The 21,933-nt window shown below is 33.6% G+C and overlaps 1 protein-coding gene across 10 annotated transcripts in view; it reads left to right on the top strand.

Moving 5' to 3' along the window:
• pros (homeobox protein prospero) overlaps positions 1-21,933 on the top strand; it is a 266,338-nt gene that overhangs the window by 123,436 nt on the left and 120,969 nt on the right. The window lies entirely within an intron of this gene.

Here is a 21,933-nt window from a genome sequence, read left to right on the forward strand (position 1 = left end):
AGTAATTGTTCAATTAGAGATTCATTTTCGTCTCCTTTGTATATTGCAATTATATAGTATATATATATATATATATATATATATATATATATATATATATATATATATATATATATATATATATATATATATATATATATATATATATGTTATTCGAACGTAAAGTACAATTATATCGAGTACGAAGGCTGATTATCTTGAACTTTTAATATTATACTAACAGATAAATGAACACGTTCTCTAGGTCTTCTTGACAGTAGGTGACACGTACCTTGGTTGGTTTCATTGATCTTACTTCTACTACCATTCCATTTTATTTTGAGGTTTATTATTTCATTGATTTGAAATATATTGTGGAGTGATTTCATCATAGTATGAATCTTATGACACATTTTTCAGTTTTTAATTTTGTCTCTTGATAAAGTACACACCACATTTTATTAATAAAGGTTTATCAAGTCTCTAGTTCTATTAAGTACCTTTCAACTTAAGTATAAAATATATTCGTTCCCCTCAGTGACGTACAGAGAATTTCAAGCACTCGGACTTGATCGTTTCAGTCACATGCACAATTTTCGTATATGCATTCTAATTTGTTAAATGATATGCTTTTCATAAGAACTTGTTCAAAGGGACTTTAAAAGTCATAACATCGCATTTGCATACGTCACTAGTTCTTTTTCAATTTAGTATCATTTATTCAATTCAAAATTTTCTCCTGACAGTTTTCGTAGGCCTTCAATTTCGTTAAACTTCCATATATCAGGGAAGTGAGCGGTGCGTCTTCTCAACAATATTTTGATATGTTGTTTATACACAATTCATTAATAAATTTTAAAAAAAATGAATAAGAAAGAGGGGATATAATTATTGAGAAAAGAAAACTACTTCAACAACTAATATTCAATCCAACTACTAAGCTATTTACTACTCTACAATTGTATATATATTTTTTATTCGTATGATACGAAAGTACAATAATGTTCTAGATTTATATATCTATGAGTGTCATTTCCTTGTAAGAAATCTAATTCTGTTCTCCCTTTACCCTCTCTCCAATGTATTGTCAGCCAGCTTGGCAAAAATAATTCTTAGATATACGGGTACTTATGTAAGCAATACACACACTTATACAAAAGAAGATAAAAGATTACAATTTCAAAATGAGAACATCTGCTTCAGTTCTTTCTCTCTCTCTCTATCCCGCAGGTAGATCCTTTTCTACACACACACACTTAGACATAAATATATGTGTAATCCCGTTACATGTACTACTTACTATCTTGCAAGGAAAAAACCTTTTGAACTCGATTAATTTTGCCCTGTTGAACTTTGCCCGCATGGGTGCTATGTCTTCATCTTATGCTTTGCCCCACCAAGTTACTCCCCATAGCTTCATATACATGCCTCCTTGTGACGTGTGTTTCACCTGCGTTAACAGAGCAATGTACTTTGTTATATTTGAGAGGGTGGAGAGAAAAAGAGAGAAGACCGTACATCTAAAGAGGACAGTTTAAAAAAAAAAAAAAAACTTTAACCAGATTTCTGTTTTCTTATGACGAAATCAGCTCATTATTCTGCGGGTAATTAACTTGTTTTCTTTTTTCTCTCACTCTTTTCTTTCAAACTAGATCCATCAATCTAAGTCAAAGTGACTTTGTACACTTATATTATATACAAAAGAAACAAGGTACCTTAGTGGTATTATAGAGCTGTTACATTTATACGAAGGGATCCTGTATCGATTCTAGATGATACAAACTATTAGTCTAGGAGTGTTATGTCTATGGGTTTCCCTTTGGAAGTTTTCTCCTTTGTTCTTCCATTTCATTCCATGAAGTCTTTCAATTTGAATTGAAAATGCATTTCAAGTGCTGGTAGATACTATTTATCTTGTATTTTGGTGTTTAATATATATAATACAATTCTCTAGTATTGCACATTATTCCTCTCTCTGATTTGGAGCTTAATGTCGCTAAAGTAAAATAAAAATATTTCTAATCCTTATCTTGACACGCTCATAAGATAGTTAACATTTTCCAGCTTCATCGATAGCTTTAATTTGAAATTTGGGGAAATACTTGTAGTCTTTAGAAGAAAAGATACGATTCTGATACGTTAAACCAAAGAATTTATAACAAGATGATATTTTAAGTGTGGAATTAATCTTTATCAGTCTCAAAGTCTAGTGTATCTGAAGATTTCAATACTAGAAAACGGGAACAAATTTCTAATTTTATTGAAGCAATTTGATCAGTCATTTTCGTTCCCAATATTAGTCAAATGAAATTTAGTTATTAATGAAGTCCCGAATACAACTAATAACACTGTAAGATTTTCAACTATATCAAAACTATTTTCGAAGAAAGCCTGCCGGGGTGTAAATACTAAATACTCAATTCCATCATTATTTATTAGGAGTGAGAAAAAAAATGTTTAGAGGAAACTCAATCAGAATTCGAACCGAGGTTCTCTTGATTATAAACCTAAAGCGCTAGCCGTTGATCTATGATCGTCCGTTAATTATAACACATTTTTATATATTAACTATTAAACCCAATAAGAACAATAGGAGAACTTATTATTCAAAGCAGGACAAATGTGAATGTGCTAAATTTATATGAGAATAGTATATTCATCAGTTGAATTTTTATTTCCTAAATTTAAGCATCAGAGAATTTTGCTGGAGCATTAAATAATTAACCAAGCTGCTTAAATTCATTTGCATAATTGTTCATATGAAGACAAAGGCAGAAGAGAATAAAAAACAAAAAAAAAAAAAAAATAAACGTAGAGCGTTGTATATGCTAAATCTTTTTGTTTCTCTGGGTGTTAAGTAAAAATTCCTTTTGTTTGCTGTAAAGGAAAACGTAAAACAAAAGTTTTTTTCTTTCTTGTATATCCAATTCAAAAGAAACCATACAAAAAAGAACGCAACGGAAACTCTCGAATAAATTAAGGGGAAAAGTGTGAAAAATAAATACCAGAAAAAAATTTAAAAGTATATATTCGATTCAGGAATGTTAGGGAAGTCGCATTAAATTATAAATACTGATCATTCTTTCTGTGTATGTGTCCAATCTCCAGATAGACCAAGATTTTTTTTTCAATATGAGATGCGTTTAGCGATGAAATAATATAATATACAATTTACAGGGGGAGACAGATCCGTCGTGACTGTATGGTTTCCGTACGCATCTTTACATAGGAGGCTCAGGTTCAATCTTCATTGGGAACTCATATGATTCGGATCCTATGTTAGATTGTAGATCCATGTTTTATATCCTCACTGCTCATAGAAACCCTAATCAACGAAATTTACATATACAGGGAGAATAAATACTACGAAACCGAAATCATACATAGTTTCACGGATTAACGGTGGACTTGTTTTTACATTGACAAACATTCAGGTTTGCTAAGGCATAGTGTTAAGTATTATTTCTATGACGTGAGGAAAACTTAAATATTATTATTATTAACAAATTTATCTACGCCTTAATTCATATATTGTTACATATAACGATCAAATATTCGTATATCTAATCTATTTTACACCTATATTACCTTTTATACATAAACGTCATGAGAAGAATCCTGTGTTTGCCTTTGCTAACGAAGTGTAACGAGTATACATCATAGTAATATTTGTCTTGATTTATCATGTGTCTGTTGTCATGTACACTGATCCTTCTCTATGTAGATTAGTGATTGAATACTATTTTCTCAAACTGTTGACGGCCTACCAAAGTGAATCACTTACGTACTAAGCTCTTAATGTCTGATCAGAGGTTTAAGACAACTTCCGTTAGCTGTAAAGACCTATCCGTTATCGGTCACGACAATCTTTCGTTCGACTCGCGTGCGGAATTGGTCTGTTATCGATAATGTATTGCACGCTGCTGTTTCCGGAAAACCTCACTAGATAGCGCTAGTGTTTGTGTTCGCACACTTTTCGTGATTGTTGTTGGGCGCTATCGCATTTTCTCTTCCAGTTTTATTTCTTGTTGCTGTAGTATCCTTCTCATTTTAAAAATTATAGTCTATTTTGTGAGGAAGAAAATACAGGTGTCTCTAACACAATACTTGTTATGGTCCATTCCTTGGAAGTTTACATCCAATTATCCTAACACCCATTTATAACTTCTTATACTGTACCATTTTTTCTCTGAAAGAGGATTCAGTCCTAATGTATCCTGATACATATAATATAATGGATATGCGTCTTTCTTTTTCTCTATATTTCTTTCTTTCTTGGGATACAAGGAAGTGCTATACGCATCCATTTCTTCATTGTAAAGTACCATAAAGAGAATTTTATTCCATGTAAATTAGAAAGTTAAGGAGAGAGATAGGTCCTACAGCGCCCCTTTGACTTCGTAACTAATAACATCCAAACCTTTATATGTATATAAAGAGCCGGATCCAGAATTTTCTGACAAGTGTGCACCAATAACTACTACTACATTTGATGCCTTTAGGCATCTGTGGTGTGAATGAAGAATATTGTTTTGCTTAGTGAATCCTTTTCCTTCAACCTTCAGAAAATCAACTTAAAACTGTTGCTTTTGCAAATTTCGCCTTCTTTTAAACCACAAATGAAAACATGATGGCAGAAAGATTCGGAAAGTGTTGCTATTTTTCACTGCTACTTTCTCATTTTAGGTAGAAAATGAGATAGTCTTTCTTTCTCATTTTTTTGCATGTAGAAATTGAATCCAGATTGCCAAAGTGTTAAAATAACAATTTAACACTGAAAGTTTCCGGCAGACCGAACAGGGCGTTCAGAGCACAAAAGAATCAAGTCTCAATTTTCCACAGTTGTGAGAAAAAGAGACATAAGTAAGGTACACTGTGTTTTAAAACATGGAAAAGTGACAAATGATTAACGTGTTAAAAATAACGATTAGCATTAACAAGTGTATTCGTCATGTTACACTTCAGTTTGATGTAATAACGATCGTTGTGATATATTCGTTGTAATTTCACGACGTTACAGTAAATATTTGTCGGTCGGTCCAAGTAATTAAACAATATTGTTATCATTACATATCTGTCAGTAATTATATGTAATTTAACAAAGATACTTTAACAACTTCTTTGTCAATGATGTATACCATACTTCAACTAAATATTTAGAAAAAATGACAAAACAAATGAATTTTAAATTCTTTATAGGCTAAGTAGAAAATATACACCATATAGATCTTTTAATTTACTTAAATAAAACAAAGGCTCACAGACAGTTCTATACTTTCAATTGTTAAGAAGATTATCCTCATTGAGAGGAGAAAGTTGTCGTCTATATATACTTCGTTTTCCCAAACCTTCAGAACAAAATTACTCGTAAAACTTTCCAACAGAAACACACACACACAAGTACCGTCTCGAATGACATAATGAAATGAGGGTTAATTACTGTTTTGCAGTATTATAGATATAGGTAGCGAGTTTGGCAAAAGTACGTTAAGTAAGTAATGAAATGTTGTATACGTGTTGAGGAAAAACCCCAACAAACTAGGAGACACGAACACAGGCAAACGAATAATAACGAATAGAAATGCAGTTAAAGTCAATGATAATGTTTTCTCCGTTGGTGACAAGCGAGAACTTAAAAGAGACGAGGGTTGGGAAGGGGGGCTGGGAAAAGAGAGAGACAATGTGTCATCGTCGTCGTCGTCTCATCATTGCTTAAAGGAAGTTTTGGGAGTTAGTTTTGAAGGCACAAACAAGAAGAAGATGAACTGTGATCTAATAGTTAAAGACACACCACGCTTGGGATGCCAATTTGTATTCACAATCACCTTGCAAAAAGCGTGAGAAACTTATGTCTTAAGGGGGTAAGTTTCACTATAGCAAGCAACGTTAGCTAAGATGCGAGTGTGAGAAATGTGAGAAGGGGGCTCCAGAGCTTCAAGTACAAATATTTCTTTCTTTCTTTTTTTAACCAGATTCAGTGAAGAAAATTTGGATTTTGTGAGATGTTACTTCAACGTATTCTCATCTTTTTCCCGCTGCAAGAAAACCCATTTCCTTTCTCTTCTCTCTCGATATATATATATACATTTATAACTTTGCATCCCCAAAAACTTGTCTTCGTGTCTTCTTCCATCAAAACTATTCCTTGGAAAGCAGTTTCCTTGTTTTTCCTTCCCCCTCGCTTCGTATTAATGACATTAGACTTAATTATAATTCTGAAATCCCGTCGTCTAGAGTAGTATCTAGATGTTCTTGTTCCGTAAGAACAAGAAGTATCAACGAACAGAGTGGAGTGTGAAGATGTGGAAGACGAAAATAACAAAAACCTGTATATATATATATACCGTATTGTTGTATACGTTAACAGATTAAGAGAAGCACGTTGGGAAAATGTGTCAAAAGATTATATCTCTCATGTTACTCTATTGTAGACTGACAAATATATTATTTCGTAAGAATGATTTTTTATGTACACCAGTTGGATTATACGATAAATACTATCATACAATAATTGTTGCTTGTTTTAGACACTTAGAATAAATTTAAATCCTCTATCCACTATCAAGCACATTTGGTATATATCTATATCTATATCTATCTATCTATCTATCTATCTATATATATATATATATATATATATATATATATATATATATATATATATATATATATATATATATATATATACTAAGTTACATTTATTAATGAATGATTCATTAATCAATTTTCTTATGCATAATAAAACTGCATAAAATGTACATATTTTTAAAATTCTCTTGTTGAGATCCTTTATTTCAAACGTTCCAACTTGAGTTTTTTTATTTTGTATCTTAGTACAACACCGAGGTTATCAACATTAGGGCTACTATTAACGTGGTTTTTGCAACCACGGAGGATACGCAGTGCAGACCATCATGTAAGATTAATCTTCACAGTGCAAGCACATTCCCCACCACTTTATTTTTGCTCCTCCTAAGAGAGCTGGATAACAGGTCCTCGTCATCTTGAAACTTTTCCAAAAAAGATCACTAATCCATTTTTTTTTAAATATCGAAATTGAGTTTTATATCGCTTGTTATATGGTCGATATAAAGGAATTCCATGGGAACAGAATTTTGTTTAAAAGTTTAACATTTCATACTAAAAAACTACTTCAAACATGGGACTTATATGTATGTATGTGGAGCTTCACTGTACGTTTTGCGAGATTACTCGAAACTAAGCGAAATGGATGTGGCAAATTTTGATACTAGGCGCCTCACCTCATCTTTTCGTTTGACGTTTAATGACCCTTATATTGAAATTTTCTTATGTAATGTCCTTAGATAATAATGAATCTATATTGACGTCTCATTCATCAAATTCTTTCAAGACTTTCATGTTCTAAAAAAAATCTACGCTTTTCTTTCTCTCTGCAAATCTTACCGAAATACTTAAAGTATACTGGATGTAATGGTATTTTCTTGTCATTTTCAAGTATGTCGAAGCTCAATAAGTATAAATATCTTTCTTCTCTTTTTGCTTGTTCTTGTCTGCCTTTTTCTTTCTCAAGACAAACTGTTTTGAATGTCTTTTATGAACACAATCTTCCTTCTGATCTCCTTGGACATTTAAACAACCAAATCTTCAGTTATACTGTTATAAAATTTATACTACTGTATAGTAAATCCCGTATTATAATCATCTGTCAAAGTTTCTAAGTAAATTTTGTATGTGCAATACACATTTTTATGCTTCAAAATATGTGTTTCTTCATAATAAAACGAGATGATAGATTTAAAAATAAATAAATAGATGAACACAAGCTTTAAAAGGTATTTCATTCCCAGAAAATATGGAAGGGCATTAGAAGGTTACCTCTGTTCTTCAGCTAGTGATTTTCTGAAGCAGAAGATTTTCACAAGAATCATTGAATGGGCGTTTCCGGTATAGTTTAGTGATGATCCTGATAAAGACCTGTTGTAGAGAACAGGATACAATATGATATCATAAAGTCACTAATACTTCATTAAAACATTGAATTCTATAATTTTTCGAATAATTATTACTTTCATCTAAATCTTACTCCAAAACAGGAATGGATTATACTGACATCTGGTAGCTATAAAACGAACTATATAAAAAAACATTCGTTAGGTTACAGTTACCATTTGGATTGTATGGTAGGCAGTGCCGTGCGTTTGTGTGTTTGTGAGAGCGCATTTCCTCACAAAAGAAGCCTATCGAACTGGAACGCCACCGTAGCACACAATCTATAGAATTCCAAATGAACGAATTCATGCCAGGCACACACACACACACAAATACTCGTGCGAGACGAAATATTATAGAAGATTATAATACACGTGGCACTACTTTGTCAATACCTTTTAGATGGTTTGGCAATGTGTGAAGTAAAATAATAATAATAATAATAATAATAATAATAATAATAATAATAATAATAATAATAATAATAATAAGCTTTATATGTGCTATCTTGAAACTGTAGACAGTAAGAACCTAAAATGAGATAGAATTGCACTAGTAGGAACCAATTGTCTATTTTTCCAACGTTCCAGTGGAATCGAACCTAAGATATCATTAAAAACTACTTTTTACATGAAGATGTATCGTTATATACGTAAAGTTAAGCAGAATGTCTCATACTTTAGTAAACTAACTCTAAGCATTAAGGAACCCGAAGGTTTATCACCGCAAAAACCAATTCTCTCCTTAGGATTCTATTCTATGCAAAAGCCAGTCCAAACAGATTTGTTATTCATACCTCCATGAGTTCCTGTTTCATCTATCATCTTCTTTGTCTTCCCAAAGACACTTGTCTTTCGATTTTATGACTACAACTTTGTGCTACGCATATTCTCCCATTATTATAACTTCCAAGATAGATCCTACGTTCTTCTTGAGCTTTCTAATGGGTAAATGATCAGTGATGCAGAAGACTTGGGTTCAACTCCTGGTAGGAGTAGCCCTACATGTAATTCGGATCCTACATTTAACTCCACGTTTCACTTAGCTTTAGTGTTCTGACAAGGGATGTTAAATTCGAAACGAACTTCCCAACGGTCTTTCCTAAGGGCTCCACAACAAGAATTATTCATTTCATTCTACCAGTGGAACTGATATGGAATGATGCATAGTGGACACTTGCTTAAATATTAGAAAATACTTACCGCTCGTGTGATGGATGCACGAGGACCTGGGTTCCTTTCCCGGTGAGAAAGCGGTAGTTACAAGTGTCAAATAACCTCGATAGTGAAGAGACACTAAATTAAAACCAGTAAATCGAAAGTATTTGCTAATGTAGTTCTCTGTACTATAAGGTACTTAATCGTTACAAAGTCGTAATAGGCTATTGCATAATTTGTTTCAGAGTTATTTTGAAAATATTGTATGTAGGATAGAAAAGTAGTGGCGCTCAAGGATAAACAAAAATGTACAGGCTAGTTGAACTGTCCCAGGTTTGATTCTGGATGCTGTTTCAGTCTCCACTAGCTGAAAGAGCATACAATGGTCACTCAAATCTAAATAAACTATCAAATATTGAGTAAGAAAAGTTCGTTTTCGGTTATTGTTAAACCAGAAACAGAAATGATTGAAAAACCTAGTCAATGTCATAATCAGTATCATGCTATACATATGATTTATACCTCCCATACGATACGAACAGTACGTTCTACTACACTCAGCTGCTGTTGGATTCCTAGTGTTCTGTAACAGTATGCAAATAGTCATGATTGTCGCGGGTGGGGGTTTACCCAGACAGAGTGGGTGGGTTGGAGGGTTACAACAGCCGATTCCCTATAATGAATCCAGGAGCGGGAGGGGAGGCAGTATGAATTGTGTTCAACAAACGATCACCTCATTCTACCTCTCTACCCTCCCCACCCCGAAGTGCTGTCAAACGATGTTATTGATCTGTTAGTGGATACAATCACAGACCGACCGACCCTAGTGTGTGAGTGAGTGAATGTGTTTGTGTATATCGCTACAAAAGGCTCATCAAAGAGATCACACAATCACTCATACACACAAACACACAACACACGTTGGGATAGGGATGCTATAATGTGTAGGTGGCGGGAAACTACTATCTATATATATATATAACACAAACATTGCGGTTTGTATTATGCGTTCAGTTTGCAAGACCTATAAACCTAGTTAATCCACTCACATAATTATTGATGAAAGGTCGTCCGTAGCTTCAAGGTTCCTGTTGTGCATATCACTACCTGTTCCCTGTTGCACTTCAGTACGTGTTAACGCACGTGTTACGATCCTCACCTTGTAGTGGAGCCTATACTATCTATCTTTCCACATAAATTATATAATTATCACTGCAAAGAAGTCCCTAGATATAGGATTAGCCTTACATAAACTTTCTTCTTGAGCATCTCCCCTAAAAAAAAGTAGGCTACCATTGAAGTCATCATAGAAGCCCTTAGAAGAGGCGTTCTCTTACTTCTTTTCTTTTAAAAAAAAAATACTAAGATGCTTCATGATCTTAAAAAAAACTTGTTATTTATTAAGTATGGTATATACAAAAAAGAAGTTTAAGAACCACTTCGAAAATTGGCATTTAGGAAAACTCGAAACAAAAATTCATGTAAATTCAAGATTTCTACAAAGTTTTAAGCTATTGCTGTGTATTAGAGAATGTTTTGAACCAATTGCAATTATCATTTCTCCTTTCTTTCTTTTTCTTTTCTTTTTTTTTTAAATGAATACCTTATTCTTTGGAGACTAATTTAATTTCTGAAAATTTAGAAAATACTTCGAGTTTTTCACAGATAAGAAAATTATTCTTCCTCAAAGTTTATGTAATTTTTTGAATAAATTATTCCAGAAAGAATTTTCTCTCTAAAAAAAAAAAAAAAAAAAATAGAGGATATATTTTGTACCTTGAATAAACTTATTATAGCCTCAAGTATTGAAAAGAAACTAACTATCTGGGATTCGAACCACTTTTTGAGATTTGGATCTGAACACCTTGAATCTACAAAAGTTCAAACTTCCTTTTCAGTGACGAAATTGTATCAGACATGAGCTTGATAGCTGAATAAATAACAAACTATAAATAGTATTATTAGGGATGAAATCCACAGCCACATACAATACAATACAAAAAGCGCAATAAATTGCACCTTTTGTCGAAAAGGAAATCATAAATATATTAATGGAATCTTAAACATCTATGGAAGACATGGTGGCTCAGTGGTAAAGCTCTTACCTCTGGTGCGTGGGATCCTGGTTCGATCTCTGGCCAAGTAAGTTTGTGGTGGACGACATTGTGTCCGTGGGTTTTCTCGAGGTACAATTGTTTCCTTCCACTTTCTCATCCCGCCAATTCTTCTATCATCATTCACTTGCCTTGATAATCGTCTCCCTTAACCAAAAAGGGACCTTCGTAGGGCATTAACCTAAAATATTTCATTTCATTTAAACATTTGTTCCGCATTCTGAATTTACTTCAAGAATTATAAATATGCATGAAAAAGAGATGAACAAAAGAGGAAATATAAAAAGCTATGCAGCGTTAAACTTAATAATAACAACGGTTCATCGAATATCATACAGTTAGTAATGTAGAAATGCTAAGAGGGCGGAGATGCACGTTACTTGTATGAGTAATATTCATGGGTTACAACGAGTTTTAGTTGGGAATTTGGAAAGAGAGATTTTTAGGTATTAAGGAGATGGGTAATCCACAGCGGATTGACCTGAATCTTAAGGTTACCCACGATGTAGAATTTTCGTAACAAGACAGAACTTTTCTAATAGAAACATAAACTTTCCTATGCGAGACAGTTTAGTCACGGCATCCTTTCGAGGTGAAACGCCCTTAATTCTTGTCTCAAAAGTACTGGAAAACATTCAATGAAGAAGACTTGCTATTGCGGCGATGAATTTTCAAATAGGCTACCTTAAGTCATATGATTGGCTATTACGGAGAATTCTTACGTCTGAACAAGACTATGGGTATTGGATTCACGCTGCAAAAGATCAATTACGTTAATTTCATTACGTCACCTGTTTTTCCACAGTCTACGGAAAGTACAAATGCAAGCTGTGCCTGCTGCAGGCAAGCGTGTTAATCATCCCATTACCAAAGATTTGAAAACTCTCGAGCCCTTTGTGAGTGCAAACCCTATAAGTTGATAGCCAACCACAGCCCGAGTGCGAACGAAAACGAGCCGAGTGAGGATCTCTAGATCGAGCGAGTGCGAGCCTCAGCGACAGGCGAGTGGGAGTCTGAGCTAGCGTTAGATTCTTCAATTTAGTTAGTGCGAGCCTTATTGAAGACAGTGAGCTTGAGCCCGCACGAGTTCAAAAATGTATGCAAAAGGGCGTTAACTCAAATTAACTACAATAACTTATACTGCTTATACTGTACAATATTTAAGCAATTACTATGTTTTTAGGTTTTACTTTTCAAATGAACTGAAATTCAGTAGTTGTGTTATTAGAATGTAAAACTAGGATATAATTTTTAAAAACAAAACAACAAAAATAGGAATTTAAACTTTTTTTCATGAAACTCTTGCGGTTTAGAGAATAAAAGTTCCAAAAAAATTTAAAAAAGAAAGAAAATTCTCAAAGAGAAATCAATGCTATTTAATGAGTGGTTCTTACGCAATGAAAACGCCTCAACTCGATTCATGTCGCTTATAATTAATACTGTCAGCAGGTCATATCGACCCCGCTTTAACTATTTCCGTTCCGGAAATGTTCTGCAATTTGGTTCACGTGATCAAGTGAGTTGTATATTAGGGCTAGAACATGCAAGCGGCAGGTAGAAAAAGATAGGAATCTCAGAAACAGGAGCGGAGAGAGAGAGAAACAATAAATAAAATGCATTTTCTTTGTTAGCCTTTTTTCGCAGTTTTCCTTTCTGTAATTTTTATCTTTTTTTATCTTCACTTGCGTTCGCCCTTTCACCATAGTCAACTTTACATTGGTAATTCTTTTTTTGGTGTATTGATTTTGTAGTTTCTACGATTTAATTCTGAAATTGTTATTAACTAATGAATGGAAAGTGGTAATAATGGTATAAGAAATTTTAGTGTATGTATAGTTTGGACTTGAGCCAATCCAAAGTAAGGTTGGAGCTCTTATTCCTGATGTAGAGAGTATGGCGTCGATTCCAAGTCACGTATCTGTAATTCTTTAGTTTTATGTTTAACACCTATTTGCAACATCTAAGCGAAATGAGATATAATCCTACAGATCAACGTAGAATCGAATTACCATTCTTTTCCTCTATTCTACTTTTGTTTTCCTTTTTAACCCGATATTAACACATTTTCTTTTAAAAATGTATTCAATATTTGTGGTATAACCAGAAGTCGTTTAACTAAAAAAAATTGATTTTGAGTTTAGCGTCCCTTTCAGAAGCGAGGGTATATGAGACGTGGAACTACAGCTTAACTTTGAATGAGAACCACATGAGCCTCCGCCGGGAATCGAACCCAGGTCTAAGGAAAACGTAATTATCTCTTTAACAGCACGTCAATGATTTCATTAGTTTAAAAATAACATTTAGAATCTAATTACATCTACTTCAATTTCCTAATCCATTTTCTATGTAAACTACGTTTAACTTGCCTATCCGACTTTGATCCCAGGCAGAGACAGAAGGTTTTCACTTTTTTTATCCAGGAATCAGTGAGACAAATTCAGGAACTGTTCGAATTAAGAAGTACTGGAATTATTATCTACTAAGTTAGACGGGGATCTATGTACTGACAGCCCGTATAAGCTTTAACGCTACAAGTTTAGCTTAGTTTCAGTTACTCGTTTGGGAAGCTATAGTATGTATTTTCTTCTTGACATGTGAACTTATCTTGTACTCGTGTAATACGATCTATTGAAAGCTTTCTGAGAATCACCATAAGCTACTCTGTTCTTCTTCAAAATGGTGGGAGGTGTGCTTGGCAATGTGTTTTCCGAGATACGCCCTCTTTCTCATGAAATACAAGAATCAGTCAGAAGAGTAATATGATATCACAGAAGGTCGAACGCTTTTTTTTTAACTGGGCGTGTTATTACCTTTCTCAGCAATGCTTTATTTTTTTCTTTGTTTTCTCCTGTGTCTTGATTGAGATATATACCATGTATTTGAAATTTTAGGCACGATGTATTTTTTATTCCAAAAGCGTAATTGTTATTAAGTTTGATTCCAAAGGCCATTGACCTATTAATTTCATGCTGTTTGAAAAGTTAAGACGTTAGCAGCTTGGCACGTGGCATCTAGAAAATACGTTATGATTAATTTCATAAGTTTAGTGTTAGTTGCACAACGGTAATATCTTCTGAAAAGGACAAATGGTATATAATAATAATAATAATAATAATAATAATAATAATAATAATAATAATAATAATAATAATAATAATAATAATAATAATCAGAAGAAGAAGAAGAAGAATCTATTTAGACGAACTTTAACACACCTTCTTTCAATGCGCGTGGTCCTGTGTTCGATTTTCAATTCAAGCACGCAGTTCGCCTGGAGCAATGAAGAGCTCCCCTGTAGTACTGTAGCTCTGGTCGAAAATGCCAGAAAAGTAATTAAATTGACAATGTATGGATTACAAATCACTGAAATCACCCAATTAATATGTCATCTGTTGCTTCTATAAACTGTATATAATTACCTTACATGTTCTAACCTGATAAAGAACGAGAAAATATCGTGTATTATATTATATTAGGCTACTATATTAAGTAATTTATAGTATTTCATCTTTTATTGTCATTTTGTTTTGTAATTAGGCAACAATTCTTTTAAGTGCTTCAAAAATGAGCAGATCATCAAGTCGAGACCAAACTGTTTCAAATGACGATATAGTTTGTATCATGGGAAAGTGTAACAACAACCAGATTACGCCTGGTGTATGCGTGTTCACATGTTGGTACACCGCAACACCAGTGTTCGTTTGTAAATGGTTTTGGTAGGGGAGGGGGAGGTGTTGTGTTTTTCCTCATCGAATGTTCATACACACACACACACACCTCCCTCCTCGTTCACCCATACGTTCCTCTGTGATAGTCCTCTACTGAATTGCCAATTCCAGATTTCCTTTACTCCCTTCTCTATCTCTCTGTCTCCCAACCCAACAAGACCCAGTTCAAAAACCACCTCCACCAAAAAGCTAGTCACCCAAAATATTTGACAATATCCTTTTTCCCTCCCGTCCCCCTTTTGCATCTTTCCCTCACACAAACCACTTGTGTTTCTCCTCTCTCTTTTAGCATATACTACTACTGTACTATACACACACACATATCTAACCAGGGCGCGCCTCGACAATGTTCGCCTCCCTGTCTCTCCCCCCGTCATCGCCCGCCACTGCTGTGAAAACCACACAGTTACGGTTCCATTCATGGTTTTTGGGGAATTCGATCGACAATGAAACTGAAAATTTGCCAGCGCAGTTTTGTCTTCATTTGCTTTCTCTCACTCTTTCTCAACACTGTTGTATGTATTTGTTTTTTTTTTTTTTTTTTAACACTCGATTTTGTTCCCTATCATCCCTCTCTCCGATCCCACAGCAGCATGTTACAATTTCCCTGGAACCGCAGGACTAAATGGCATGTTTGTGCTTGTTTACATATGTCATCCATTCATGGAAACTTTCCGACGGGAACACTCACTCACAAATACCAACATTCACACACCCACACTCACACATAAAGAGAAAGAGAGAGAGAGTCACGAGTAATTATGGAGATAGCATTCCGATATTGCACTTCCATCGCACATCACAATATGTATAAATAGATATATGTATATGTGTGTATGCTAGCGGTATAATTTGTTTTAACACCTTCTGTCTCTATCATTATATTCTCACTTGCTCTCCCGTCACTATTCAATAGTTCCATTTCCATGACAACGGGATAATGTGTCGCCACACATAAACACACACACACACACACACACAAAGTGGGTCCCTCGATATACGCCTCTCATTTCCCTCAACGCATACACGTTACAAACGAATCTTTCACGAAACCTGCCTCTAGCCATATGTACTTGTATTTTCCGATTTTTATTTATTATTTTTTTTCAAACACACACACACACACATAATTCTACTTTATTCCTATTGGATGCTGCTAATTATTTGATCAGGTAATTATGTACTAATTGTGAGGTATTATGTGTATTTGTGTTGTTGATGTGTGTGTGTGTGTTTTGTTTCTTTTTTTTTTATGTGTATGCATCCAATTATGATAACAAGTAGATCGATGGAAAAATTAAGAATTCTCCGTCATGTGATATTGCTGCAGCTGATGGAATTTATACCTCATTACATGATCATATAACGTCGTATTGGCATTTACATCATATACAATAAAGTACTCATACGTACGGTGGTTTCACTTTTATTGTATATACATGTAACACATTTTCGAATATTTTTAATTCTTAATTCTGCTGGCAATCAAGTTGTTATCATCACCATCATCATAGGTATTCTGCCATTATTGACAAGTCACATTCCGCAACTGAGAAGCTTCCATGCTCCACGGTTTTCAGCTATCCTCTTCGTCTTCACATACGATTTTCCTTTTTTAAATACCATTCATCAACAGTAGCCACTTTCGGCTCCTTCCTTTATAGTATCCTGCTACCATATATCCTTCGTATCTCTCATGATTAAGTTCCTCCTTAGCCAGTATCTCAATCAGCTTCTCTTCCTTTTTCTAGTTACATCTAAAAATTGTTCTTTTCTCCCGCACTATTTCTAACACCTTATCATTCGTTTTCTGTTCGGCCCAGGTAATTCTCTTCATTCCTCTCTACATCCATGTTTTGAAAGCTTCCGTCTGTTTCCATCGCTTTTTGCGTAACTTCCATATTTATGGTCCGTAAAAAAAAACAATATTTCACACGAAACATTTTACCTGTCTTTTCTTAATTCAAGGACCCACAAAATAGACTTTTCTTCCTAAATGCTCCTTTCAATATTCCTATCTTTGTTTCCATTTCCCATTTCACTTGATATCCTTCACTCATAATGCTATCCAGGCATCGAAAACTAATCACTTGTTCTATTTTCTCCCCTTTTCTTTCTTTCTTTATTTCATACTGATCTCTTCATTCCAAATATCATTACTTTTGTCTTTCTCACGTATATCTCCATCTTATATATTTTTTTAATCTTTTCCTCAAATTTTCTAACAACTGATTAATTTTCTTTTCAGATTCCGCAACAAGCGCCACTTCATCTGCAAACCGTATACATTCTATCGTAATCAGTCTACCTTCTACCGAAATGCCGTCTTCATTACTCAGGCCTTTCTTCACTATATATAAAGGCTCCAGTTTCGCTGTTCTTAGTTGTTTTTTTTTCACATATCTATACGTTCTTTGTGTTTCCTCTCTCAACGATGTGTTCATTCTGCCAGATCTTGTATTAAATGATTAATCCTGCTTTCTTCTCCTTCCTCTAAGGGGCCACGGCTGCTCAATAGCAGTGCGTTCACTTCTAATGCATGAGGTTCCTGGTTCTATCCCAGCTCACATGAAGTTGTGGTGAAAAAGTACCGTGTATGTGGATTTTCTCGGCGTTCTCCCGTTTTCTCCCATTTTCTTCATTTTACAATTTAATTCATTATCATCATCATTGTCTCCTTTAGCCTACACAGTACAACGGTGAGGCGTAAAACTGAAAGATTTCATTTTATTTTTCTCTTTCTTCTATAGTTGTAAAAAAAATAATAATAACTTTTCGTTTCTCTGTACTTCTCTCTGTCCATGATATGAGGATAACTTTTTCCACCACTGTATCCTGAATATATCCATTGCATTTTCCGCTTCTTGAAGTGTCTGTGTTTATAATCTCTACTAAGTATTAAGAGGATATTTTCCTTCTACTATCAAATACGTCCTTCAACTATAATACTTTTGTTTTCGTATAATCCAGCTTTGTTTGTGTAACCTTAGGTGCCATATCTATTTATCTTTAACTTCTTACATCTAAAATTATCGTGCAATAGTTTGCAAAATATCAGTTTAACTTCTTCCATTATATTTCCGTAAAGAAACGTTCTTAATTTCACAAGTCAGTTACCAAGTTCATGAACTTGTATATAAGTTTCTGGGGTTACCCACGGGACGAGACGATATGAGACAGAATATTTGTGACGAGACAGAACTCTTCCGATAGAAGCAGATACACTTTTCGAGGCGACATCATCTTTTTCGACGCAAGACAGCTTCAACTCTTTGTCTCCAAGCACCCCTATTTGCAGCAAGCAGTAAGTCTTAGCACGTCATTGAAAAGCAAGTATTAAAAGACAACTATGCTTTTAGTGAATTATTATCATATACAAAACTGTTTTTCAAATATATAAATACACTGGTAAGTGTTGTTTGCTTCTAAATTGAAATCAAATACAAATTGTCACTTTTAACATGCTGTTTATTAGTTTTCCAAAAGGTGCATATGAGCGCACTCAATCAATAGGAAGATCTCTTAGAGAAACAACATGCAACGTCTTCGTATTAACTTAATTGTTTCAATGAAACTCAAGAACTTCTCTTTTGTGTGATTCAGAAAGAGAACGAAACTTCTTGCATTAAGAAGCTACTCTGTTTCTCTTACTCTCTTTGTCATGAATCAAAGCAAGTTAATCAGACCAAATCAGATTGTTTTCACCTAAGATTCTATATCTGTTTTCGAAACAATTGAATATTAAATCTTGTAACTTACTGTCAAGTTTTCAATCAGAAACATTAAAGACAAAGTTTTAGTCAAAGGTTTAGAACGACTTCGATTTTGACACAGAGATCTTCAAGAAAAGTTTCGATTTTTTCTTATATCTATGCAGTATGAAAAAGTAAAGAACTAACACAAATTGTCAAATGCTTGACAAATACAGGAAAGGAGTGGGCTATATATATATATATATATATATATATATATATATATATATATATATATATATATATATATTCCTATCTGACTGTACTTTCTTTAATAAATATTTTTTCACTGGCGTTATATATATATATATATATATATATATATATATATATATATATATATAAGTCTATGCCAAATCAAACTCGAAAATTGTCTTATTAGGTAGATGATCAAAGTACAACTTTAGAATACGTGCATAATGGGATGAAATATAAAAGTAGTTGAAAGTAGTTGATTCTCTGCTTAGTGTTCAAAAATGAATAGTATTTATTTTTATATAGTAAACCAGTGTGTCAATTTGAATATTATTATGATCTGATGTCGCTGGTTACATATGCTTCAATAAATTACGTACCGGTATCCATTTCTATGGCCTTTGGGAAATCCAGAGTTCGAATCCCGCGAACTATCATTCTGACAATTTTTCCCGAGTTGGATTTCTTCAAATATAAAATCTATGGCTAATTTCCATTCAACGCTTTTATTTTTAGTTGTTACTATTAAAAATGTAAAATAACAATTTTGAAAGTTTGTTAATAAGTTAATGCTGTACCTATGTTAAAAAGACTAACATTGAGTCATTATAGTCCAGCTACAAAATCAATCTGTTCCGAGGAACTCCAATAGATATGTTTCAATGAGTTTCACGGTAATATTAATATCAACTTTACACTTTAAGCAAAATGAGTTACAACAACTTTTTCACTTCCTCTCGGAACTTGATGAAACTAATGTAAATTGATTGCTCTACCCAGGACCTGACCTGAAGGAAAAGTGACATATTATACTATCACACCCTGGAAACAAGATAACTTCTGATTATCATACCTCTAGAAATAAAAAATATAAAACAGGATTCCAGTTCGATTTAGACTACGTTGAATACTTTCCCTAACATGGTCAATTGACAAAAGCGTTTACTTGCTATGTGCGTGATCCTGGATTCGATCCTGTTGGGAACTCTAAGCCTTGGATAGTACCAGAGTAGCAATTCGTATCATCACTTCAAGCAGCAGATCTTCTCTAATATAGCTTCCATGATAAATTTCCAGTCAAATCCAATCCAACAATTTTAGTAATAGTCTCTTCTTTATATATATAAAACACTTTATGTAACATTTATATTCTAAGTGTACTATATAAACCTCCATACTTCATATTTTGTTTGCTTATCTTCTTTTAGGTCATTAATAAAATTAAGTTCCTTCTTGGGCTAAAATCCTGGAACAACACCCATCAATAAAACAAACATCTTCAAAATTCGTCTAGCTTTAGTGACTTTTTTAATGAGATAAACTATTAGTTGAACATTATAACTACGTAATGAAGCAGAAATGGAACTAAAGTGTAGATTGACTTGAAATTACACTTTAATTTAAGATTAATATGGAAGAAATATTAAATTACTTTTAACAAAGCAAATGTAGACAGTGGAAGATAAACGTTGAAAAATAGTTACTTCAAATGCTGTAAGAATGTTTGTGCACACAGGGAGGTGCTTGAAGAAGTAGCAGTTTGTTTGCTAACGGATACCATTTTTCCTGCTCTAAATCTGTCTTTCCAGGGGGCTGGATGGATGGAGAAAGAGAAAGACAGAGATGTCTTATCTAAGGCAATGCAATATTTTTCTTCGCCTACTGAGCAGCGACTCGCGCAACACTTCCAAGGACCTGGAGAAGTGGGTGTGGCCTTTTTCTCCTACATCTTTTTTCTTCAGCTCTCTTTCTCTCTCTCTCAATTTTCTTTCCCTATCTTTCTTTCTTTTCCTCATTTCGTTCTCGTTAGTGGATTGCATGTATTCTGGCATCAAATTAATATGCCTTATATGCATATATATCTCTCTCTCACTCTTTCTCTCTGTGGGCCGCTTTTTTTTCAGCATTCGGCATTTCTCTTGTGTGTTTTGTCACGAAATTCTTAATAATTAAAAACGAAGAACCAGGAAGACTGGGGAGTGAAGGATAGAGACATACCGTTTTTCCCAAGAGAAGAGGCGTGGCAGCAAAGAAAAACCGAAAATAAGAAAGAAGAAAAAACAAGCAAACGTCATCACACCACATCACTCATTGCAATTTACTTCTTCAGTTCGTAATTTCTTTTGACATTTATTTTTCATCTTGCTGCTGCAGGAGATAAGCGATCATATATATATATATATATATATATATATATATATATATATATATATATATATATATATATATATATATATATAACAAGCATTTTTCACTTTTAATGTTCATAACCAAGAGAACTACCCTATTCCTTGAAACACACTCTCATCAAATTGATGTGTTATCTTACGGAAGAATTATTCTCTTGGGTATTACATATTTCCGTCTTATAGATTAAAATTGTACTAGCAAATTAGGGTAAAATGAGTTAACGTAATTTTGTTTTGATATTCCTTTTCTCTTTCAAATTATATTATTTTTCAAGGATGGTCGAACTTAGAAAAAGATTTTCTTAACATCCATATCAGAGACTTACTAAAGTCCGTGATCTTCAAGTCTTAGTTTGTATATGATGAGAATTCTCTAGTAACGAAGTTACATTAGATTTCACGATAATGTCCTAAATAACTCTTTAAAACAAAGGATTCGCATTGCCGTAACTTTTGAAATAACGTAGCCAAAAACAAGATAAATTGCTAATTTGTATTAAAAAACTATGGAATCGTTGAATAGATAAATCATTAATCAAACTATAGAACGTCGTACTTATATCTGCCATTCAGAGTGCAACAAAATGGATCATTTTGATCGTTTTTTTAAACTCAAACGTGATCTTGTTTTAGCAGCGTTTATTAAAGTCGATTCCAATGCTTGACTCAATAATTTACACGATTTATTGTTCTAATAACATTGATCAAATACAAATCAGTTATTTGATTCTAATGGTACTAAGAAGTTCAGGTTAAATGTTTTGTTGCTGTACCTGCGGACGAATGGTTAGCAGATACGTTCTTGTTTCTCGTAGTCCTTGGTTCGATTACCTATGTCATTCCTGAAG

Source organism: Thermobia domestica, chromosome 11 (genome assembly GCF_964235325.1).
Source record: "Thermobia domestica chromosome 11, izTheDome1.hap1.1, whole genome shotgun sequence".
NCBI lineage: Eukaryota > Metazoa > Arthropoda > Insecta > Zygentoma > Lepismatidae > Thermobia > Thermobia domestica.